Genomic DNA, 25,647 nt, shown 5'->3' on the forward strand with positions numbered 1-25,647 from the left:
ATATGAGTGCTTTATAGATAAGCACGAATACACCACATGTACCAAAAACAAAAACGTGCTTAATTTTTACTACTACAGATATATACCATATTTTCTGAACCTATAAACAATCAATATTCATGTAAATGAATTATTCCACATAGGGAACGTTTCACATAGTTAAAACCACCCTTTAAGGAGAGAAAATGTGTAGGAAGGAATGCAACTTATGGTTGTTGTTTGCACATTGTGACTATTTAAAAGTTAATTGTGGAATGACAATGTAAATATAAAAGGCTAACAAAAACTCTCTTCTCAGGTATAATTAAAGGCGTATGTTGGAAACGCCTGCATCACCTCAAGAACGCGTTGTTTTTCTTGGAGCGTCTTCCCCGTGGCATTTGAGTTGCTGCCAGTTACTTCTCTTCCTCCTTCCTGTTGCATTTGGGTGTATAACTCCACAGCCAACGAAGACAGAAAAAAAGAAATCGAAATATTCTTCCTGACGAAGGCAGACAAGACAAGCGTAGACCCTGAGACAGGCAAGCAGGAACCAGATAGAAGATTTAGTGGTGAGGGTACTTTGGAATGAGGTAAGGTGAATAAACATTGTCTGTTATGTAACTGGTCTGTGAATGAGCGAACACTGAATGCTAACACGAGTGAAGTTGCAACACACTCAAAATGTGTTCTCTACTGTTCAGAGTAACATTGTATTATGCTGAAGTGCACCAAACAGAATCGAAAAGACTAAGCAAACTCTCTTATCTATCTATCTATCGATCTATCTATCTATCTATCTATCTATCTATCTATCTATCTATCTATCTATCTAACTATCTAACTATCTATCTATCTATCCACTGAAAAAGGTTACAGGGACATTATAGTTAGGTTGATATTTTACACATAGAGAACCATAGAAATTCAGCAGTTATAGTTGTAGTTGTACTTATGATAAGAAACTATAACTTGTGGCCTAAAGTTACATTCCGGCACAAGTTATAGTGTCTACCACCATTAGGTAATATAGTTGATTACACAAATAAATTGATGTGGCCACTACATTTTTTCTAAAGATTTATGTAGATTTGGAAGTGGACAAAAAAGTTACAAGGTTCCCAAATTGTGTTATTTCATTCAAAGGTCATTGAGAATTTTTGCTTGAGCGCAGTGCAAAATTACTAGATGAGTTTACACCAAGCAAGAATAAAATGTATTTGCAGATCAACTTGAAATCCTTTTGTGATTTGATATATATCTGTAGAGTATTACTGAACTATTAAGATTTTCATCATATAATGATTTAACTCCATTATAATAGTTCATTTTGCTTTTCTGTAAACAACGTGCACTTTATAAAGTGCATCAGTACATACTTGTATCGGTTGTGATGTGAATTGTTGCAGTGTTCTCATGCAGTTAAGCCTGCAGGGTGTCCCAACCACTATGGCCAATATCTGTGGATATAGCAGATAGATGTTTCAGTCGGAGATTTAACACAGAGAAATACAAAAAGAGTGCTTTGAATACCACTCTTGTTTCGTGTACCTCTAGGTATCCATTGTGCATAGACCAGCTGTTATAGTAAAGGTTGGCCCGATTTTGGATGGTGCATGATATGGACCTTTAATTAAAGCGAGTCTTGGAAGAATTTTCCCTGAAGAAGCAGTTAGAGTGACTCTTGCTCATCTACGTTTTGCATTTAAGAAGAGTTTTAACTTCTGAGATCACTTCATACACACCAGGCCCAGAAATACTATATTAAGCAATAATCTCAAACAGATCTTACTATGAGATCTGCAGAGGGTACTAAGGCACCATCCCTGGGGCACAAGCTACGTGGGCCCATTCACTGGGAATACTGACAAAGTCCTAGTCTCTGCACAGCAAGAAATAGAACACCTTTCCAACTCAAAAAGTACAGGCATCATATACTTTATTAAATTTCCATGCAAACTCAAAAATGTGGATGTGACAACATGAAAAATGTAGCCGCATTATATGCGGCCATTTACCATTAAACTGACTAATATTTCCTCAATATGACGCATCATGAAGATGATCGTAAATGGTCTGTCATTATTTTATTTATTTTATTAGGTTCATTCGGTCTAGAAATCTAGTCCATTTAAGATAGTAATAACAATCATACTTGAAAAAGGAATGTGATAAAAACATAGTAACAATATAAAACCAATAGACGTCAAAACATTGTAACAATAAGAACAGCAGGACAAAGCATTTCATCATATATATAAATACAATAAAATAAAACATAAATAGATATAATAAAAAAGGGGACAGAGCTAAAAACTAAAATGTAGAACTTTTTGTCTGGAGGGCCAGTGTGCACAACCAGAAGACAAAAAAGACTAAAATAGTCTAATTGGACTAAAAGGAAACATTATCAGAGTACCAATCAAAAAAAAAAAAAAACAACAGGAAAACTATATGGGAAGGCTATATAAGCTTGTGCAGTCTTGGTAGTCATAAGAAAGGCAACAAATTCGTAATGGAAATTTCCTACTAAAAGCAATACAAAAAGGATAAAAAGAGAAGATTAAAATCCTTCTAAAAACTAGTATAGAAATGACTCAGGAGCCTTTGGGTGCAATGAACTTGCGACGGATATACCAGGCCTCCGATAAGTATTTGGTAACTGGAATGGCAACCTTGGGAGAAAAATCATGTGTACAGATTCTAATGGCAGTTACTCTATCCTGAAATGACATGTTTTTACAGAGGGGGATAATCCACCTCTTTCTTGGTGTCTTGTACAAAGGGCAGAAGAATAATACATGCTCTGATGTTTCTTTACAATGTTGACAGAAAATACACCTATCGTTTGTAGCGATGTTAGAAGGCAAATGGGCCGTGAAACCATTGGTAGGCAATGTACCATATCTTAACTTCAGGTATAGAGTGCGTGCATACGGAGGGATAGGGAGGTTCAGGAAATTCTCAGCCCAGGGTTCATGCTTAATTTGAAGAAAATCCATTGTTAACCTACCCGCCCTCTTTTGGTGCAGGGAATCTTCGTTAACTTTCTCCCAATATCTGCTCGCGACAAATCTCCTAGCCCTATCAGGGATTTGATCCGGGTGGTTCCAATAATGGGAAAGACCCATTTTGTCCCAGGCAATTTTCATCTCTTTCAGCCAAGGGATTCTCTCCAATGCCTTGGGAGCGGCTATCAACTCTCTTATAGCCAGCCTATATGGTTCTAGTTCAGCAGATTTCCATAGACGAATCCAGTAGGTAAGGGGTCTTAAGGCCGCTGTGGTTTTAATGCCATTTAAGCCAAGGTCAAGCCTTAAAGGGGTCATTGGAGTGCCCGTACCTAGCCTGGACACCTGCCTGAGGAAAATATTTTCCTTAGTTTGCAGAATGTCCAGGTTTTTATGGGACCCCCAAAGTTCCGCTCCATATAGGGCTGCTGCTCTGATTTGAACATTATAAATCTCCGCAAGAATGTTCAGAGGGGGGCTCGGAGCCTTTCTAGATCTGCGGACTAAGGCCCCACCTCTTTGGCTTATGATCAGAGCCCCTTTGTCAATTGCTGCCTTCCATTTGCCTGATGTAGATAATCTGAAACCCAAGTAATCAAACTCTTCAACTTTCTCCAATGGGGTCGAATTCATCTTAATATTAGTACGCGATCGTTTTTCAGAGGTAGTGAATATCATAAATTTGGTTTTCTTAATGTTTACATCTAAACCAAAATCACTACAATAAGCACAGAACTGATTAATCAGGTGTTGAATTCCCATTGGCGATTTTGAAAGTAGGATCGTATCATCTGCATATAGCAGGCAGGGGATTTTTTTCCCACCTAGTTTCGGAGAATCAGTTATGCAGTTCTCTAGGTAGTGGATGCAATTATTAATGTAGAGCAGAAAAAGAGTAGGTGCCAAAACACAACCTTGTCTAACTCCTTTTTTGATAGCTACAGGGTCAGTCAGCTCGCCCCCCTGTCCACACCTGATTTGGGCAAAGGTATTTTGGTGCAACTGAGCTATGAGTTTCAGGAGGCCAAATGGCACTCCCATGTTTAATAATGTTGACCACAGCAGATTCCTGGGGATCAGGTCAAATGCGGCTCTTAGGTCTATAAAGACCACATAAAGGTTACCCCCCCCCCAGGTCAACATTCTTCCATTTTATTGACATAAATCTTAGAGCTTGGTCAACTGTGCTCACTGCGGGTCTGAAACCCGCTTGTAAATCAGAAAGGGCTTCAGACTCTATAATCCATTCCTCAAGGTGGGACAGAAGATGTTTCGCATACATTTTTTGGAAGTTATCGAGGAGACTAATTGGACGGTAGTTGGCCGGAATGTTTGGATTTCCTTTTTTGAAGATCGGTACAATTTCAGCCCCTTTCCAAGTAGATGGAACTGGTGCTCCTGCTGCAATAGCATTGCAGATAAAATTGAGGTAGGGAGCCCATATATCAGGTCTAGATTTATATAAATCACCTGGAATTTTATCTGGGCCAGGAGCCTTCCCCCATTTCAGGGAGTCTATTGCAGCTCTAGTTTCGGAAAGAGAAAAAGAAATTGGAATGATCTCTTGGTTTGTTGAATCATTGGGGGGCCACAGAGAAGCTTCATGAAAAATGTAGCCGCATTATATGCGGCCATTTACCATTAAACTGACTAATATTTCCTCAATATGACGCATCATGAAGATGATCGTAAATGGTCTGTCATTATAAAACTACATATATATATATATATATATATATAGAGAGAGAGAGAGAGATAACCGGACACTCCTTTCAAGAATTCTTTTTAATATGGAACAATGATGGATTTTTTTACGTAAACCCCTTAATGATGAAATACAATATGGATATCTTTACAACAAAAACCTTATGACAGTGCTATTTTCCAACCATCATACCTAAGTGTATGTTCATATCTTAGATCTTGTTGGAAAATTATTACCATGAACGTCTTCTCTCATATGAAAACAGACTATTGTTTATGTAACAGACTATCCAATGTCTTACTCATATCATTGAACTGTTACTATTGTGTACTCCTCATTTTCATTGCCAGCAGTACAATCATATTAATCAGCGATCTTTCTTTTGATTCCCAGTATGTTTGGAAACAAATACTCTTCATTCACTACGGTTTTGATACCTTATATTTGATTATTCTTTGTGTCTTCATATCCACATTCCGTACACTAAGGCATAAGGAAGTGTTTTTAGAAGTATCAACACTTACCGGCCCAAATTTAATAGAATTATGTGTCTTCCTAGTGCAGCAATACATGCAACACACACCTACATGTCCCAGAATCTGTTGGCTACTGGGTACAGCAAGAAACGTAACTGACCCTTGGCAAAAGTATGCATGGTTCTGAAATACCACACCATCCTTGGAAGTATGGTAGTTTATGACCTTACAACTCCCAAATCCCCTTGCCTTCTGTTTACCACACCACACACAAATAACCATGGGCATATACTGTAAAGGCTCTTTCTGTAATGTTAAAACAATGAAAGCAGACAGACACAACGTGGAAATGGGGCCAAATCAAGTATTTTTTCACCGCCTGCTTGTGTGATAAATTGCATTACACCTACCATTATGATTTTGGTGATATGTACCTTGATCGCATAAGGTGTTACGTCACTTATTGTAGTGTCCTCATGTCACACGAACCCAGTTGCACATAAAGCTACATTTAAAGACCTATGCCACTGGAACTGTGATTGACACATCTAAGACTTGTGTTCAAGTACTTATTAATGTGTATCTAATGAGCTCCCTCCAGCACACTATGCTGTCCTTCTTAGAGGTACATGCACATACTTAATATTTTACTTGTAACATTTTGTCAATGCTATAATTAACTGGCTTTGCACCAGCTTTATCTATTTCCTGTCTCCTTTAACACCACATCAGCAGACTTTACCCATGATTGCAATTGGTCTGTGCATTAGTCTGTCTCTACAATACATGGTGGTTTTTTTGTCTTCTTGTACTAGCTAAGTTCCTTTGTTTAAAGTGTAGGACTCAAACCTACTTGATATTCACTTCCAAGCAGTTACTGTTCTAAAATCATTATGCTGATACACCTGACATGTATGAAGTTACTGGGCCTGATTCACAAAGGTAAACATAGGCCAAGAGTCTAAACGTAGACCAAAAGTCTAACTTCGTTACAAGTAAAGTTAGACTTTTGGTCTAAGTTTACCTTTGTGAATCGGGCCCACTATTATTTCAGTGGTGACCCTCACCCCTCTGACATGCATGTGAGGAGGCAGTGTTACACATACACATAGGTAAAATTGAAGCCTGCATAAAAGGGCTGAAGAGTAGACCTAGGCATCTTCCTAGTTGTTTTTAATTCGAAACACTGGAGATGCAAATAAGGTTGTTAGTCCACCAGTAGGTAGTTTTATGTTACTCCTTTCCTCTCCACACTAATCAAACCCCACACCAGTAATTCTAGGTACCGACAACCAGACTGTGACTCTGTTTCCATATGAAGAGCTCTCCTGATCCCCAGGGTTGTAGCCTATGTTGGTAAAACTCCACTACCAATATGAGGAGGGACACAATGATCAAGCATGCTACCACTGGGTGGGTGAGGGATTTCGGCCTTCAAGAAATATGACCAGAGGTCATTGGCCACCAAGACCTGAGACTTCTACATTTGATCCCCTTTATAAATATACCCTGAGTACTTATTTACATGACATATCAATGTGTTAAGGACTTGAGCCATAAAAAGAATCAGACTACTACATACAATTATGAATCAAAAAATATATCTATACATTAGAGTAACTAAATATGACTACACAACAAAGGAACAAAGAGGGTAAAACAACTGAAAAATATATTTTGTGTCTCATTTGGTCTGTTTTGTTAAAAGGTCTAATGCAAGTAGCTCTATTTGAGTATGAGTGTTTTGTAGATACACATGAATACACTACATGTCCTGCCTTTTACCTACATAGCACCCAGCCCTGTGCGTTATCCAGGGCCTACCTTAGTGGTGACTTATATGTAGAAAAGGGGGAGTTTCAGGCTTGGCAAGTACTTTTAAATGCTACGTCGAAGTGGCATTGAAACTGCACATGCCTGAGACATGGTTAAGGGGCTACTTACGTGGGTGGCACAATCAGTGCTGCAGGCCCACTAGTAGCATTTAATGTACAGGCCCTGGGCACATGCAGTGCACTTTACTAGGGACTTACAAGTACATTAAATATGCCAATTGGGTATGAGCCAATGTCACCATGTTTTAAGGGAGAGAGCATGTGCACTTTAGCACTGGTTGGCAGTGGTAAAGTGCGCAGAGAACTAAAACCAGCAAAACAGTGTCAAAACTTGGAAGAAGGTGGCCAAAATGGTGGGTGTGACCACCCTAAGGCTGTCAGTTCTAACATCCTTTCTGTGAGTTGTGTTCCAAGTCTGTTCCCCAGTGAAGTTTAAGCTTATCCACAGGTAAAGTAGGAGCAATTGCAGTGATTTATAGAGCTACATGATTAGCCTGCAGCCCTATCCTGTACTGAACAATGTCGGCATATAGCCATGTATAGGTGAAGAGGCTCAGCACCAATTTAGGGTCAACCAATGACAGTGTTGTGCCACTCTGAAAAGCAGTGGTTTGTCCTTTTGTGGTTTCTTAGGGCATTGCAACCACTGCACCATTTGATATATTGCATTATGTATTCATGTAGTACTATCGCAAGATCCATTGTGTGTGTGCTGCAAGGTAATAGAGCCTGAAATCAGGGGCCCGCACCCTCCTTTGTCAATATGTAATCTAAGGGTGCCATAGTATCCCTAGTGCGTCCCCCATTCTAAAATAATTTGTGGATGAGCGCATCCATCTCTTTAAAATGTATCCTTGGCAACGCATATAGTATGTTGGCTGAATACTATAACAATTGGAGTAGCATCACCATTTTTGTTATTGTTATTCTGTCCATTGAGGACAACGGGAGGGTGCACCCAAAGGAGACCTGGGGCAGAGGAATCGTAACGTACATCCGATCTTCCGGTCTGTCACATCAGTTTTCAATGTGGCATATCCATATCCCCAAGTATCTAAATGTAGTGTACTCCCATTGTGTGAGTAGGGTCCCAGTGGAGTCCCACTCAGGTGGAGTTCACAATCGCATCAGGAAGACAATAGTCTTATCCCATTTTACCTGCAACCCAGAAATGCAGCTGAATGCCGCCTACTCTTTGAATATCTCTGCTAAATGAGTGTCTGTGTTTCTGAGATAAAGGAAAATATGGTCTGCATACAGAGATATCAAGTCCATGCCCCTACCATCCGGGATCCCCCATTTTCTGGCGATCACTTGGGATCATATGGCAAAAGGCTTCATCACCAGGGCAAATAGGAAAGGGGAAACAGGGCATCCCTTTTTGGTGCCTCTGTGGATTTAATAGGACTCTGATGTAATTTGGCTAGTTCATACTAGGGCTGTGTGGTTGGTATAGAGTAATTGTGTCCACTTAAGCAATGAACCTCACAGACCAAAGCGGGACAAAACCTTATATAAGAAATTCCAACTAAGGCAGTGGAAGGCCTTCTCTTTATCAATTGCTACTACAGCCAGGTTAGGCCACTGCTTCAGAGCTACTTCTGAAATTTGAAACAGTCTGCAGATGTTTTGAGATGTGCTTCTACCCAGTATAAACCTACTGTGCTTGAGGTGGGCTGTTTGGCATTTGGTGGCAGCAGTCTATTGGTCAGGATTTTACCCAGCATTTAAAAACCCACATTACGAATTGAGGGGGGCAGTAAGAGGATAGTTGTTCTAGGGTTCTCTCATGTTTAGAAAATCTGTTACTAGTGCCTTGTGAGTGATGGGTGGCAAACACCCCCAGTTACATGCTTCAATATAGAGCTTGACCAATTTGGGAGCCTGTTGGTCAGCATAAACAGGGAAAATTGTAAGTGGTAGACCATCTTCTCCCTGTACCTTTCCATGGGCCAGCAGGAAGTTAGTATTTTTAATCTCCTGTAAGAAAATTATCAATCCTAGTTCCCTACTCTATCCTCGTGGGAATTTGTGGGGAAGGGGAGAGCATCCAAATAAGCCTCAATAGCAGCGTGTGAGCTAGTGGTTGTGTCAGAGTACAGTGTAATGTACTGTCAAAAGATGGCAGCATCAATGGATGTCTGTGGCCATTGTAGTACCCCACTCGTTTCCCTGAATTTGGTGATGATCGTGTCCCTTTTAATGGGATTCATCAGCCATGCGCCCAAGCTCCCATCTTTATCGCCTTCTTCATGTTGTCATGTCAACGCAGTACAGTCGATACATTGCTGGCATTCTATCAATGTGACATGTTTCTCTCTAGCACCCTGTAGGGGGGGCAACTGCTGAGTTGTCCATGACTGATTGGCTTTCTAAGCCCCATAAGCAGCTATCTTGTGAGTGAAGCTGGGTAGTTATTGGCTTCCCAGTCTGATGGAGGTCTGCATACAGTGACCATGTAGGGTGACTATAAAAGCTTCTTAGGTAATGGATTGAAAGTCTCATCAGCATTTTCCATGAAGTATGCATCAATAAATTCCCTTAGTGAGTCTCAAAGTACAACACCTCCATGGCAGCAGTTTGTAATCTCCATGTAGGGATAGGTGGAGTGTTGTGTGTCCAGACAAAATGGTAGTAGTAGTAGGTTGTGGTCTGATATGGTATGGCCCAGATATTCTATGATATGTATTATCTTAGGTATAGGTTTAGTTTAGTTTAGTTTTACGGTTTTATAGAGCGCGTAGCTACCGTAGGGCATCCCAGCGCTAAGGTACATGAGAGACTCCTGAGAAAAAGAAAATTAGAACAAAGGGTTAGCTACAAAAAGGACCGTTTTTAGATTCTTCCTAAACTGAGGTTCCGAGGGTCCATGTCAAAGCTCTGAAGGGAGGGAGTTCCAGAGCCGGGCAGCTTTAACCGCAAAAGAGTTGCCTCCCCAAGATCTCTTGAATCGTTCTATATAGACTTGCCGGGAGGTGGAAGACAGCCAAAATCTGGCAGGGACACGGACAAAAATGCGATGTCTGAGAAAAAGGGGACCCTTGTTATGTAGGCCTTTGTGGATAAAACATAAGGCTTTAAAATGAATACGCTGTTTTATGGGCAACCAATGAAGAGCTATAAGAGCTGGCTTCGCAGAAAGGTGTCTGGGTAGATTAGTGAGGAGCCTGGCTGCCACATTCTGTACAACTTGAAGCTTTTTTACCACGTAGTCTGAAGAGCTGAGAAATAGGGAGTTGCCATAATCGAGACAAGAGAGAATCAAAGCCTGAATGAGGATTCTTCTGGCCGTGGGAGGTAGAAGATTAAAAATCTTCCTGAGAGATCTTAGCAGACCAAAGCACATAGAAGAAACCTTTTTGGACTGGAGCCCCATAGTTAAACGTGGCTCAAGCCAAAAAAAAGGCTTTTGATGTGTGGCTTGAGGGGGGGGGAGGCTACTGAAGGCCTCTGAGTGTAGCGCCAAAGGGATAGAATGAGAGCCATTACCCACAATCATTACCTCTGATTTTCCATTGTTAAATTTCAGTTTAGATTGGGTCATTCAATTGCCAATGTCCATCAGGCAGCGGGAGAGGCTAGCAGAAGAGGAATCCCCGGTACTAGAAAGGGATACTACTAGCTGGGTGTCGTCAGTGTAGGTGACCATTGAGAGGTTGTGGGGGGTGACAACTTTGGCCAAGGAGGATAAATAAATATTAAAAAGAGTCGGGCTTAAGGAAGAGCCCTAAGGGACTCCACAAGTCAAAGGATAAATATCTGACAAAAATGAGCGGTCTAAAACTTGAAACGATCTTCCTGTAAGGAAAGAGGAGAACCGAGAAAGCAGTGCCGCCTATCCCCATCTTAGAGAGTCTGTAGCAAAGGAGGTTATGGTCCACAGTATTGAATGCTGCACTAAGGTCAAGTGGGATAATGGCAGCATGACCACCTTGATCAAGAAGTTGCGGGCAGATTCAGTGACTGCTAAAGAGCTGACTCAGTACTATGTTGGGCACTGAAACTCATTTGAGAAGGATCTAAGAGCTCCTGGTTCTCAAGATAGCTGGTCAATTGATGATTGACATGTTTTTCTAGGACCTTTGCTAAAATGGGGAGAAGAGCAATGGGTCTGTAATTGTCCAGGGAAACGGGGTCAAGTTTGGGCTTTTTCAAAAGGGGTTTGATAACAACGTGCTTAAAAAATTGGGGCAAAGAGCCTGAGGATAAAGAATGATTTAGAATTCTTGTTAGTGGCGGGAAAATAATGTCTAAAGCCAGCGACAGAATGGCAGGAGGAACAGGGTCAAGAGGAGAGCCTGGTTTAATGTTAAGAAGAAAGTTGGTTACCAAACCGTCTGTGAGAGGTTGGAAAACAGTTAATGCCATTCCCGAGAGAGAGGGATTAATGGACTGACAGTCCAGGGGTTCTTGAGGTGAATAAGGCTGGTATGTGCAACAAGCTGATCCAGTTCAGTGTGTAGATGGTGTAGTGCCTAATAGTGAAAGTATTTTCTGGCCTCGGGGTATCTGTGGCGCCACATATCTATGAGGGCCCAATGGTGTAGCCAGCTTTGTAGGGCCTTCAACATTGGGGCATTGGGTAGTGGTTGATATGAGCAGTCTATGTATGCATCACATATGCTATTGAAGTTACCACCTATGATTAAGGAAAGATGAGGCTATGCTGCCAGCAATGGGGACAGGAAACAAAGAATGATGATTGGCCTATATTGGGTGCATGAATACTTCCTATTATGAGTAGTCATCCATTCAGCCTGTCTTGATAAATACATATCACCCATTGTAATCAAGGATTGATATAAAGTCAAAGGGGACCCCAAGGCTTATTCAGATTACGGTGCCTCTAGCGTAGGAGAATCATCACGTGCCCATAACTCTACCTCGCCACCTGGCCTGTATATTTTGCCGCTCTACAACTGTTGGGTGTGTCTTTTGAAGCAACTTAATATATATACCCCAATGGTGCAGAAAATAATGAATTTTGTAATATTTAGTAGTGGTGAGCATTCTCCGAACATTCTAGGTCAAGAATTTATAAGTGGCTGTTAGAAATTGGGATTCTAGTTGGCAGGGGTATGCATCCTGTCCAAGGAGGGACCTAAATCCTTGTCAGGGAAAGTCACAACACACCCTACATTATCCTGTGCTCACCCCCTGATAGCTTGACACAGAGCAGTCAGGCTTAACGTAGAGGCAATATGTAAAGTATTTGTGCAACACCCAAGCAGGCCCACAGTGAAGATACCACAACAACACTCCACACTAGGTTAAAAAAATAAAATATATTTTTATGAACAAAACAAGACCAAAATGACAAAACTCCAATAAGTAGAAGTTGAGATATTAAATTTTAAGGAATAAATGAACTGTATTGCTTAGAAGGAGAAAGCGGCAATTGCAAAAGTCAAAAATTCTGGTCTACCGAGATGGAGCTCAGGCCGGCTAGAAGACCCAAGCAGGGCCCCCTGAGCAAAAATATCTTGGTCCCTGAGATGTGTTGGTCCCGACCGGCGCATTGCTGTCAATGCATTGGTTCTGGGTCTGTGCTAAAGAAACCAGTGAAGCAAAGCATCAGTGTCGATCCGGAGAATGGAAGCGTTGCATCGATTCCAGGCCACGCAAAGTGGATGATGCTTCACACAGTCAGCAATGCAGAATACCCCAATGTTGCACAAAAATAATGAATTTTATAATATTTAGTAGTGGTGAACATTCCTCAATCATTCCAGGTCAAGAATTTATAAGTGGTTGTTAGACATTGGGACTCTAGTTGGCAGAGGTTTCCACCCTGTTCAAGGAGGGATCACAATACTCATCAGGGTAAGTCAAACCCCACCCTAAATTATCCTGTGTTCATTCCCTGATAGCTTTACACAGAGCAGTCAAGCTTAACTTAGAGGCAATATGTAAATAATTTGTGCAACACCCAAGCAGTACCACAGTAAAGATGCTACAAAAGCACTCCACTATGTTACACAAATAACACTAGGTTAGAAAAATACCCTTTTTCGTGAACAAAACAAGACCAAAATGAAAGAAATCCAATAAGTAGAAGTTGAAATATTAATATTTAAAGACAAATTTAAACTGTAGTGTTTAGAAGGAGAAAGCACAAATTACCAAAGTCAATAGTTCAGGCTGACCGCGATGGAGCACAGGCCGGCTACAAGACCCACTCAGGGCCCACTGAGCAAAAGTACCTTGGTCCTTGAGATGTGTTGATCCCGACCGACGCAATGCTGTCAATGCGTTGGTTCTGGGTTTGTGCTAAAGAAAGCGATGCATCGGCGTCGATCTGGGGGATGGAGGCGATGCATAAATTCCAGGCTATGCAAAAGGGATGATGCGTTTCACAGTCAGCAATGTGGTACTCTGATTCTTGCAGCGGTGGTGCATTGTCGTCAAGGGTGATGCAGTGACCTGGATCCTCGCAGCAGTTGTGATGCAGTAGTGAAATGTCGACTGTGAAGGAGATGCTTCGGTTCCAGTCAGCACAACAAGGTTGATGTGTGGTTCTTTAAGGAGCAGACAGAAAAACCCACTTCCAAGGGCCCAGGGCTGGGCTGGCACCACTTGAGAAAGTCGGACTCACAGTTGGCACAGTCCATATGCTGTAGCATAGTTGTTGGAAGTGATGTGTGTCTCTGAGACTTAAAAAAACAGGCAAACCAGCAAGTACTAAACTTGGTGTATTTAGAAGGGCAAATGGTGCACCAAGAAAGTAACTCAAATATTTCCAGCACTACCTAGTCTACAACCAACGGTGCACTACTATGGGGAAATACACCCTAACCCCAAATACTGACTGTAAAAACAGTCAGACTATATGTGTACCTACTGTGGCACCCGTTGCTCTTAAATATATCCCTAGTGTAATAATATGAATTTTTATGAACAAACCTAATACTTAATAAATAATAGCAATTATTCATATACATTTGTATTGCAATAACCGGGTTTAATAATCAAACTCTCAAAAGAAAAAACCTTTCAACTCAAATTCAATATAAATCCAAAACTGAATCAGTCCATTTGTATTCCGAATCAAGTTAAATTCACTATACTTAAGTCATTCCATCCGAGTCCATATTCCGTTCTGCTTGAACACAATTATTCCCATCATTTAATCATCTTGTATTCCGGTAAAAATCCACTAGGAAACCAAAAGGAAAAGGCTATCCAAGTTCTTTATGATGACCTTACAGCCAACACGTGTTTCGTCACTTGACTTCCTCAGGGCTGGAATCTGGTCGTTTCCAATAATTTAATCCATCTAGAACACAAGAATCATTATCCATGAATTAAATACACTTCATTTGGTAATTAAAGTACTCTACGCAAGATTATAGTGAAATCCAAATCTAGACTCACATGTTTACATAGTAATTAGTCCAAGTTAAGGTGGATAAGTTCCAATAATAATTATTGTATAAACACCCAATCTGTGACACCCTATTTGTGACTCCCTCAACATGCATCAGTAGTCAAACCGTCAAAACGTGAAGAGAAAGGAAAAATAGAAGATCCACCTTGCATGTACTGTACCATCCATTAAGTGAAAAAATACTTATTTGTTGTCACAAACCAAACTAAGTGAAATCTGAGTCCAATATTAGTTTCAGTATATCAAGAAAAAATGCACAGTTCGCTTTACCTCTACAAATCCCAAGGATGTATATATCCAAACACTCCAGTTAAATAGCACTCTTACTAACAATACTTATAATCCAGACTTTATCTTCTTTGGCTCATTTGAACTTTACTCGAATTCGTCCTGTAATATAACATGTATATTGTCAGCTTCCACATTAAGTTTTCATGCCCATGAGTTTTGTAAAGATTAATTAAATATACAAAGGCTACATTGTCCGCTCCCATTAATAGCTTTAATTGCAAATGTACCGCTTTCCAACCGCGTCTCTTATTAACCCCGTGAACTCCACGGAAGTCAACAGTTTATCATGCCAGTATGTTCTGTAACCATTAATTAAATAACAATGGCTGTGTTTCCACTCCCATTATCAACTTAAAACCCAAGTGTACAGCAAGTACTTGGAGTCACTCTGGTTTCAAGTGATGCAGGTCCAGTCCATCTCATCCAGACAGGGGAACAGCAGGCAGCAGGGCAGCTCTACAAGGCAAGAGTCCAGCAAGGCAGGGAGCCAGCAAAGTACCAATCTTTTCAGCAGCACAGAAGTCCTTATTCCTGACAGACTCTTCACAGGTCCAGAAGTATACTGAGTTGGTGGCATCAGAGGCCCAGTACTTACATACCCAGTTGTGCCTTTGAAGTGGGAAGGACTTCCAAGAAGGGTCTTTGAAGTGCACAGGGTTCCTTTCTTCCCAACCCTGGCTCCAGTCTATCAGTAGGGGTTAACCAGCCCGTTGTGTGGGGACAGACACTTCCCTTTAAGGTGTAAGTGTCTTCCCTCCCCTCCATTCCTGCCAAGGAAGAGCCATCAGAATGCAGATGAGTAAACAGACATTCCTAACCTTACCGTGTTTATGGCTGACTAGAGGAAATGCACAAAGTATAGCTGTCACCCACCCCACATGTGTATTGGAGACAGGCTGCAGGCAAAGATAGCTATGAGAGCAGAGAAATGTCACTTTCTAAAAGTGGCATTTCTAAAATAGTAATGTTAAGTCCAACAGTAAAGAGGATTTATCATTACCATTCAAATGATATGGAACATGATACAGCTATTCCTTCTCAAACAGGAATTACAGCTTAAAAGTGTAATAAGGAATTCCCAATGTTAACCTAATAGAAGGGTAGGCCTCAGAGTTGTGAAAAATGAATTTGGAGGTTTTTCACTACCAGGACATGCAAAACGTAAAAGTACATGCCCTACCTTATACTTACACAACACCCTACCCTATTTGCTACCTAGAGCCTACCTTACGGGTGACCTATGTGTAATAAAAAGTGAGTTTAAGGCTTGGCAAAGGATTTTAAATGCCATGTCGAGGTGACAGTAAAACAAATTCAGGATGAATACGGGGGTGCCCCAGCCTTAGATTTAGGAATGCAACTGATGGGCAACTTTGCCACGGTTTCTTCAATAATACTAAGTAATCTTAAAGGGGAGGCGGTTGCACTTGCAGTGTGTATGCGTCTTCGTGATGTCCCGCAATTAGATCAGGAGCGGGAACTGCCTAGAATAATAGCGGAAACATATTCCAATATTGGTCGAGATATCTTAGGGACTAGACCGCAGAAACCACAGTTTCAAGGAAAAATTTGTATAGACAATGCTAAACAGCAACCTGAGGGTAATAAGAAGTGCTGGGAGAAAAAACAACAGACACCTAAAAAAGAAAGGGGAGAATCTCTGTGTACGGGGACCCCACAGAATAGGTATGATCTCAGAAATAGGGATAATTTGAAGACGCCTGATAGATATCAATACACTGATACACAACAATATCGTTCCTTTCAGGACTCATCAGAAAAGAGAAATGAGAGAGGTGGGCGGTCAGAGCGGAGAACAGAGTACGTGAAACCAAGACAGGAATCACAACGCTCTTCTGAGGTTTCTGTCAAGAAAGAAGAGAAACCGATACGACAAAAAAGTGCACAGAGTCCTAAAACCACCAAAAATGAAGTCAGAAAATGGAGGGAGGCAGGCAAAAGGTTTGGGGGAAAACAGCCATAAGGCTGTCAGGTCTAACAGTTGTCATCCCAAGTTTTAAGTAACACCATCAAGTTGAGCTAATGGCAGACCTTGGAGGACTCTTAAGGGTAAGCGGTGTCTGATATAGAGAGCTTCGACCCTTCCTTGGCTGTACCCATCACAGCACCTCCTTCCCCGCAAAGACAGGAGCCAAACTTTCACCGTCCAAGTAAGAACTAACTACTACTAGAACAGTACATTGTGTACAAGGTGTATGCCACATGGCAACCAGCTGAAGGCTTGTCCAGATGCAGTCTGGAAATTGACATCTGGTCAGTGATACACCAAGTTGCCAATCCACTGGCCCACCTTGGACCGTGGTCTGCAGCCGCTAAAGAACTCCCAGCACTTCCTGGGGCCTTAAGTGCGGTCTCAGGAATGTAGATGCGAAAGGTCAAGCATACTGCTGGGCCTCTACCCCGCACCACTACAGAAGGAGGGTAACTGCATTCCGGACGTTAGCAGTTAAATGAGCCCATCTGAGATTTGGCGATTTGCAAGATGTGGTATTGTTGACCTGCTGCTCTAGAGTCTGAATCAGAGACACAGGAGCAAGGTCGACCCCTCGCAGTGCCCAACAAATCCAAGGATAACCTTGTGAAGGATGCCGCCACTCCCACTGCCTCATGTTGATGGTGTAGGGCTTGTGTTCGTGAGGGAGGGGTCAAGTTGCAAGGCTTTTTGTGATGGGTCCATTCGCGGGCAATGAGGACAAATGTTGCGTCTCCCTGGCCTTCAAATGTGGGCAAACACCTCTCAAATCGCCCACCATTCCATTGGTCAGTGGTGGGGGAGCACACACTGGAAAGCACCTCCATAGGCAAAGTTCCTTGATACGATGCACTATAATGAACCTATTATACTGTTTGCGCGGTCAACTTTGAATTGTAACGCCTCTCTATAGCCCAAAATTAGGCCTCCATGATGCATCCATGTAAACCCTTGCGACACCATGAATCTGCATTATTTTCTAAAAAGGTATGTCTCCTCCCACTTGAATACTTCTGAAGAATATCTCTTGGTGAATTGTAGGACAGTCCCAATTATGATTTCATTATACAAGCAGTCTTAGTGCCATCAATTATGCTAGTCAGATAATCCTTTTTTTGGTAAAATTGGGTGCATTTCATGCACATTTTTGCAGCATTATAAAAAAATATAATTTTGGAGAAAAATGTGATTTACTAGCATCTTGTGTGACATTGATATCAAAATGTGCATTGGATAGATATCTTAAACTAAATAAGTAGTTTACCAACAATAAAATTCCCCAATCTGTGGGTGGATTTGATTAATAACCAATGCATTTACATTTAATATGAAGTTGTTGGCTTCTGCCTAAATGTCAATTTTCATTCATGGAAATGCAGATTGAACTTGCTCACTAGCCCCAACAAAATTCAAATTTCAAATAAATTTGTTTTCCGAATGTAACAATTGTGGACAGAGATATTTTGGATTAAGTATTAGTATGCGTTGTGTCTAATAAAATGATATATTTCCCATCATTCAACATTGTAGACACCACTCAATGGCGAATTGGTCGAAGTTCACCCTTAAGCTAAAAGTTCCAAACACCTTTTATATCATAATTAAATATGGTCAGGAACCAGCAACAACGCAATTCATTTTTGCTGATAAAATTGCTCAGGACCTTGTTAGTCATCCATTTAGACAACACTAGATGTTATACTGAATAACCACCTATCTCGCATTTGAATGTAAATACAGCCATGGTCCAAGAGATAATTGAAGAATTTATATAGGTTATTTTAATCCAAAGCTTTTCTTTATCGAAGACTTAGGATAGCAAATTTAAGACAATCCCGGACGCCTGTTAAGTCTCTGACTACACTCTTGAATGTCATTAATAAGTATAGCCTAATGGTCCCCCATATCCATATCCCTATTGTCACCCAGTACACAAACCAGAACATGGGTTGACAGCTCCTGCAATATGTAGTTTAATGTCCACTGCATGGTGATATTGAGCATCATGACTACTCTATTGCAATTCTGAAAAAACATCAAGAAACTCTGCTTCAAGTGCCATCTAAGCATCTCGCTTTTGAGGTTCATTCTTCAGTTTTATGCCTTCCCACATTTTTTGCATTTGCTTTTGTCCAGCAAATCCCATACTTCAACCTTATCAGTATTTTTGTAGTTTCAGTGGATGCTGGTGAACTAACTCTCCTGCTTTGAGATGTACTCTTTGGCAAACTTCTTTGCCTAGACCTGGTGCCAGAAGGTGATTTTTCAAGTGTTCCTACCAACTCCGATGACAATTTTCATGTAATACTGGACTCCCTTATCAAAACGCCTGTGTAGTGCCTAGTTCATTGACTGTAGTCCAGCAATTATATTGTTCTTCTCAAGAGGAAACCAGTCGGACCCCTCCAACTTTGTCAACACAAAAAACACCTTGGCTGGACTGAGATTAAATTCTAGTTTGTAAAACTATTGACAGCAGCTGAGGCCAAGCAACGTTCAGTATAAAATGTCCTAACCCTTCCAACTAAAATCTTGTGACAGGTCCCAGTCAACAAGAGAATCTACAATCAAGTATAACATACGTATTTCTGTTGTCATTGAAATGGCTATAAGCATTGGCTTAGCTTTGTTAGTTTTTATTGAACAAATGTTAGCGCCAGTGTTCTATCTGTCCAGGGTAGTTGCCCAAATCATACTTCTCCCTGTCACTCTTTTCTTTCCAGAAACAAGTGTCATTAAATGCCAAAATAATCTGTGAGAATACAATTCCTTTCTATACTGATGGATGGTGTGCAGCCAATTGCAAAAAGTCATTGCCAAGCACCTTCCTTTTGCCCCAGGACACAGGGTGATGACTTTCCCAGCATTTCTTCGCACATTTCATTATTTGATGATGACACCTGATGACCGTCATTACTGTATTACCAGGCTGCTTTCAATTGGCTGAACGCCATTACCTTCTTAACAAACTCTTTTGTTCCTTATTTTTGGCAAAAGGTGCTTGTAGAGCCCAAGTGCCTATAATCACAATCTAAACATAATTGTGTCAAAGCCTTTCATTGTACACAGAACAAACATCACAGGTATCGCTAATCAAAATAAGGTGAAGGTACAACTCAAATGAGATGCTTGCTGCACATCACCCTTTGGTCAAAGCAGCAAGTCAGCTCTCTCTTTTAAATGTGTTTATTGAGAACAAAAGATAAGAACATTACGTATCATTTATATGATTTAACCATGAAGCTGGAAGAAGTGTGCATTAAAATATCATTCTATTAAACCTAAATATTCTCAGTGTTTGTCAATGTGGTTGTTGGACATGACCCTTCTGCAGGATCATCCCCACATTGTTTGCCTTCCTCCTCCCCTTTTGGCTGAATTCAGTTTTGTTGGCCTTGGGACTCTGGGTACTTTACCAAGGCTAACCAGTGTTAACGTGCATGTGGTCTCTGCTTAGAACATGGTAACATTGGTTTATCCACAATTGGCATGTTTCATTTTCTTATAAGTCCCTAGTAAATGCATTACCTGTGCCCAGGGCCTATAAATTAAGTGCTTCTGATGGGCCTGCAGCACTGATTGTGCCACCCACTTCAGTAGCCCTTTAAATATGTCTCAGGCCTGCCACTGCACAGCCTGTATCTGCAGTTTTAAACTGCCATGCCAACCTGGCAAGTTAACCCTCTTGCCAGGCCCCAAACTTCCTTTTTAATACATATTAGTCACCCCTAAGGTAGGCCCTGGACAGTCCCAAGGGCACAGTGCAGTGCATTTCAAAAGTTAGACATGTAGCTTTAACTTTTATATGTCCCAGTAGTGAAAAACTCTTAAATCATTTTTTCACTTGCAAGCCTATCTCTCCTATGGGTTAACATGGGGATTGCCTTGTTATATTTCATACGTGTCATTCCTAACTGGGAAGAGATGAGGCCCCAAGTTTGGTGTTTCTGGAATCAGTTTAAAATCACAAATTATGATGTAGTCAGATTTTAAATTGATATTCTGAAAATGCCAATTTTAGAAAGTTGGCATTCTGTTATTTTAAGTCATTGGGGGCCTGATGTAGGTAGGAAACATTTTGCGAGTCGGAAATTGCGAGTCAATGCGAATCGTAATTTCCGACTCGCAAAATGGGATCCAACAAAAAAAAGCAAAATCAAATTGCGACTCGCAAATGATGTCCCACCGCAGTTTGCGAGTCCGCTTTTAGCGAGGTTGCTTTTTGCGACCTTGCTAAAAGCGAACTCGCAATTTGCGAGTCGGTGTCGCAATTTGCGACTGGCCCGCAAATTGCATGCAGGTACAGCATAACAGTTGGAAAAACACTTCCTGGCTCTTGCTGATGAGATCAGAACCAGGAAGTCATCAAATACACCTGGGAGGAGGGAGGACCACACCCTTTTCAAACTGCTGTGCAACAACTTGGAGAAATGAGCTGCTGCTACTATGGAAGACACAGGCAGTGCAGGAAGGAAAAGTAAACTCAAGTTTTCTGAAAAAGAACTTGAGGTGCTAACAGAAGAATGCTGCCAGCACCATGACCAACTTTTTGGCAAGGCAGCCCTGAGTGTCCCAGACACTGAGAAGAGGAAGATCTGGCTGCAAATCCAGGAGAGGATCAATGCCATTGGGGTGAGCCACCGAACCTAGATGAAATTAAAAAAAGGTGGTACGACCTGCGCTCCAGAACAAAGGAGAGGGTGGCAGAGCGCCTCAGGGAAATGAGGGGCACAGGAGGAGGCCCATCCACCATCCCACCACCCACAGCCATGGAGGAATTGGTGGAGCAGACACTGGAGCCTGAGGCTGTGTCAGGAATGGGAGCATTGGACACTTCTGCGCAAGAGACATCCAAAAGTGAGTACCATGAAATATGCATGTACACCTACAAATGCAGTATCCACACTCTCCCAGTACACAGCAGCAGGCACAACCAGATTAGCTCCATTCCAGACTAGTAGTACAGTAGTCAGCATATAGGCAAATGTTTATTATGAGGCATACAACAGATGTGAGCGACTGACAGTGTGTTCCTATGTCCCACAGGTCTCCCACACAACACCCCCACCAGCCACACCATCCAGGGAGAAGACAGCAGGCCACAGGCAGTGCAGGGGGCTGCAGCAGCTATTCCAGGGCCCAGCACGACACCACCACAGTCCCCTCCAGAAGAAGTGCAGGACATGGAGGAAAAAAACACAACCCCTGGCCCCAGCCCCACAGTGAGACGTCCAGAGCCAGCAGCACAACCACGTCGCAGACGCAGGTGCCAAGTCCAGGCAGTGCCCCAGGAGGAGATAGGGGAAGCAGCAATGTCTGTAGTCGAGGCATCTCTCCTTACCGGTCAGCGCCTGTAAACAAGGCAATTACGGTTAATATCAGGTGCTTTGCACAGACTGGAAAATTATATGACACATGGCCTGGCTGATGTGAACTCACAGTTCACAAGATTCAATGACAATGTGAGCAAACTTACCCAGTCAATCCGCCAACTAGTGATGGAACTGGTGGCTGATAGACACAGCGCAAGGCGCCGGGATCGCCACCTAGTTACAAGATTTGACTGCATGGCAGCGTCCATTGGCCATCTTGCCACGAACACTACAGGCCTGTCAAGACGGACCGTGAGTCTGCAGGTCGAACTTGGCCACTTTGCAGGGGATGTGGCACGGGGACTGGGCCGCATTAGCAACGCAGTGGACATGTTGGAGGCCAGGCAGGTGGCAAGGGGCACAAGTGAGACCCCTCAGGACAGTGAGGAGGGGTCCACTATTAGCAGTGTGTCAGCCACTGACTCACGTGTGCTAAGGAGTGGAAGTGCACGGCAGGGGTCATCAGACCCACCTGGGAGAACCAGGAGGAGGGTGTACGGCAGAATACAGCAGGACTCCTGAGGCACATGTAGTTAATGTGTCCTCATAAAGGGTGGACATGTGCAGCCCCTTACAGACAGTTATATTCTTTAGATATTTGGTTCACAAATTAAAAAGTTTTGTTTGTTCCACTACACAACTGGGCTCTTTTTGTGTGACATTAGTGAGTGTGGTGACAGTTCCAACGTACCTTCCAAAGTATTGGGTTGCAATGTGGTCCCGTCTCTGTCTGCCTTGATTTGCAATGTTCCTATCTCCAGGCTGGCGATGCGGTAGCTCTTGCTCCTCATCCTCCGAATCTGGGTCTTCAGGGGTGAGATGTATCCCACAGCTGGTGGCAATGTTGTGTAGTATTGCGCATGCGCCAACTATCTTGAATGCTGTTATTGGGGCATACTGGAGTGCACCTCCACTTCTGTGGAGGCATCAGAATCTTGCCTTTAACAGTCCAAAGGGCCTCTCAATGACATTTCTGGTCTGTCACTGTTCACTGTTATATCACCTCTCATTCTCATTGCCAGGTGTTAGGTACGGGGTAAGTATCCATGGTCTTATCGCATATGCACTGTCACCTGTTTGGCAAAAATAAGCAATGTTAGCAGGGCATGGATGGTTTCTACAGTGACCTGTGTGTATGGCTTCAGGGTGTAGTCAGCAATACCTAATAGACATCCGTCTCCAAACTCCCTACGTTCTAGGCATTGGTGTATCCCACTGTGCCTGAATATGTATGAGTCATGTGTACTCCCTGGAAATTTAGCTACAATGTCAGTGATGACATTATGGGCGTCGCATACCACCTGGATGTTCAGTGAGTGGGTACATTTCCTATTGCGGAACAGATATTCCAGATTTGCAGGAGGGCAAATTTGTATATGTGTCCCGTCCACATACCCTATAACATGGGGGAAGTTGGCAATTCTGTAGAAGTCCAACTTGGTGCTGTTAATTTCTGCCTCATTCCTGGGTAGGTATATGTATCTGGACATGTGTGTGAGTATGGCTTCTAGGAAACATCTGAGGAATCGTGAGAGTGCACTTTGGGATATCCCACCTGCCACTGCAAGAACCCCCTGATAGCTACCCGAGGCCAAGAGTTGCAGTGAGCAGAGCACTTGCACATGTGTGGGGATGGCGCTGCTGCGCATTGTCTGGTGTTGAAGCTGCGGATTGAGTAGTTCAATTAATTCTAATATTGCTGCACTGCTGAGTCTGTATTTGTCATAAATATCCTCCTCAGTTTGTTGGAAAAGTGTCTGCCTGGTCTGTATATCCTCTCCTGTCTCTGGCTCCTCCTCCTCCTCTGCTTGGCGGCGTGGACTCTCCTCCTCCTTGCTATCACATATATTTCAGCCATGTTGAGTAACCCAGATGCCTTCTGGGTCTCCTTTTATACTTTGGTTCTAGTTACCACCTGCTCTGACTTAGTGGTAATTTGGGTGTGCAAAATGGGCTTTTTGCGACTAGTCGCAATTTGTGACTGGCTTTTTCATATGATTTGCGACTCGCAAATTGCGACTTCCTATTTGCGGGTCGCTAAATCAGGTCACTATTTTTGTGAGTCGGTAATGGCTCGCATCGTAATTTGCACATCAGAAATGGGATTTTTGCATCCCATTTCCGATTTTGGGGTGTCTCAAATTGCGAATCGGGCCATTTGCAACTTGCAAAATGTTGCTATATCTGGCCCCTAGTGCCTTCTGCATGTTTCTGAATTAACATGTAGGTGGGTGGCAGCTGGGTTCTAGAGACAGCTACGCACAAAGGGAGCATAGGTGTGACTGAATGGCCAACTGGATGTTGATGGGCCATCCGGGCCAGAACAGGAGGGAGGAGCTGACACACCGGAATGGGCTGTGTCCTGAGCCCTCATAAAGGGCTGTATAAGCCCCTGTAGTGTGTGTCAGACCAGGGCAGGAAGAGCAGGGACTTTGTACACTTTAAAGACCTCCCATTGAAGTCTCCCCCACTTTAAAGGCACCACTGGGTTGAAGAACTGGACTTCTGACCCCACCAAATCAATACACTTCTGGACCTGAAGACCTTCTGCCAGGAAGAAGGACTATTGTGTGCTGCTGAAGGGACTGTCACTCTGCTGGTCTCCTGCTGTGCTGTGCCTACCCTGCTGTCTGCTTCCCTCCTTGCTTGGGAGTGAGAAAGACTGAATCCTGCATCTCTACGTTTCCAGAACCAAAGTGACTCCAAGGTCTTGCTGGCTTGCCTCCTGTTCTGAACTCTCAGGCACATCCAGGACTTCCCTTCCATCTACATACAGCACCTGGACTTTGCTTGCTGCAAGTCTTGCTCTGCCAAGTGGTGCAAAGCCAGTCCAGGGCCCTTGTAAGTGAGTATAAATTGTTGCTTCTGCCAGAACCTGCACATCGATGCCATTGCACTGATCGGAACCAATAAATCGCCTGCTGTGAGATCAGGATCGACGCATCACAACTGTTGCAGGGACTGGACCAGCACATCAAACTCGCGACCACCGCTTTGGAACCAACGCATTGCTGCCACTCGTGGAGAAGATCAATGCATTGCCTCTCCAGTGTGGATTAACCCAGCACATTGCATTCAGAACTGCTGCTTTCATAACTAGTACATCACTCTCTGAATTGACACATCACCATAGTTGCATGGAAAGATCCGGCACAACACCCCATCTGCGTGAGGATCATCAACACATCTCTTGATGCAACAAGGATTAAGTTACTGTTGCTCAGCATGCCCTGTGTGGGTCCTGTAACCGGTCTGCACTCCATCACAGGTGGCCTGAACTTTGCATTTTTTCCTGGGCTAGCACGACCAGACAGCCCCGGTTGGCGCTTTATGCTTTTGAGCACTATATTTGCAGATATTCTTTAAAAATTCATGTCTTGGCTTCCACTTATTGGATTGTTGCCATTTTGGTCTTGATGTACCATGATCTATTTTTCTAACTTGTTGTGGAGATTTTTTGTGGTGTCTTTAGTGTGTTACTGTGTGCTGTGTTGCACAAATACTTTACACATTGCCTCTTAAGTTAAGCCTGCTTGCCATGTGCCAAGCTACAAGAGGGTGAGCACAGGTTTATTGATGGTTTGTATCTGACTTACTC

The 25,647-nt window shown here is 42.6% G+C and overlaps 1 protein-coding gene and 1 pseudogene across 2 annotated transcripts in view; one reads left to right on the forward strand and one right to left on the reverse strand.

Annotated features, from left to right (window-relative positions):
* The first annotated feature begins 304 nt into the window (after positions 1 to 304).
* LOC138246154 (histo-blood group ABO system transferase 1-like) overlaps positions 305 to 25,647 on the forward strand; it is a 576,036-nt gene continuing 550,693 nt past the window's right edge. For both annotated transcript variants that reach the window (XM_069200435.1, XM_069200437.1), the window contains exon 1: positions 305 to 572. The gene's annotated coding sequence lies outside the window, so the exon portion shown is untranslated. The remainder of the gene's footprint in view (positions 573 to 25,647) is intronic.
* On the reverse strand, positions 18,357 to 22,840 carry LOC138247019 (rab-like protein 6 pseudogene; annotated as a pseudogene).

Source organism: Pleurodeles waltl, chromosome 7 (assembly GCF_031143425.1).
Source record: "Pleurodeles waltl isolate 20211129_DDA chromosome 7, aPleWal1.hap1.20221129, whole genome shotgun sequence".
Taxonomy (NCBI): Eukaryota; Metazoa; Chordata; class Amphibia; order Caudata; family Salamandridae; genus Pleurodeles; species Pleurodeles waltl.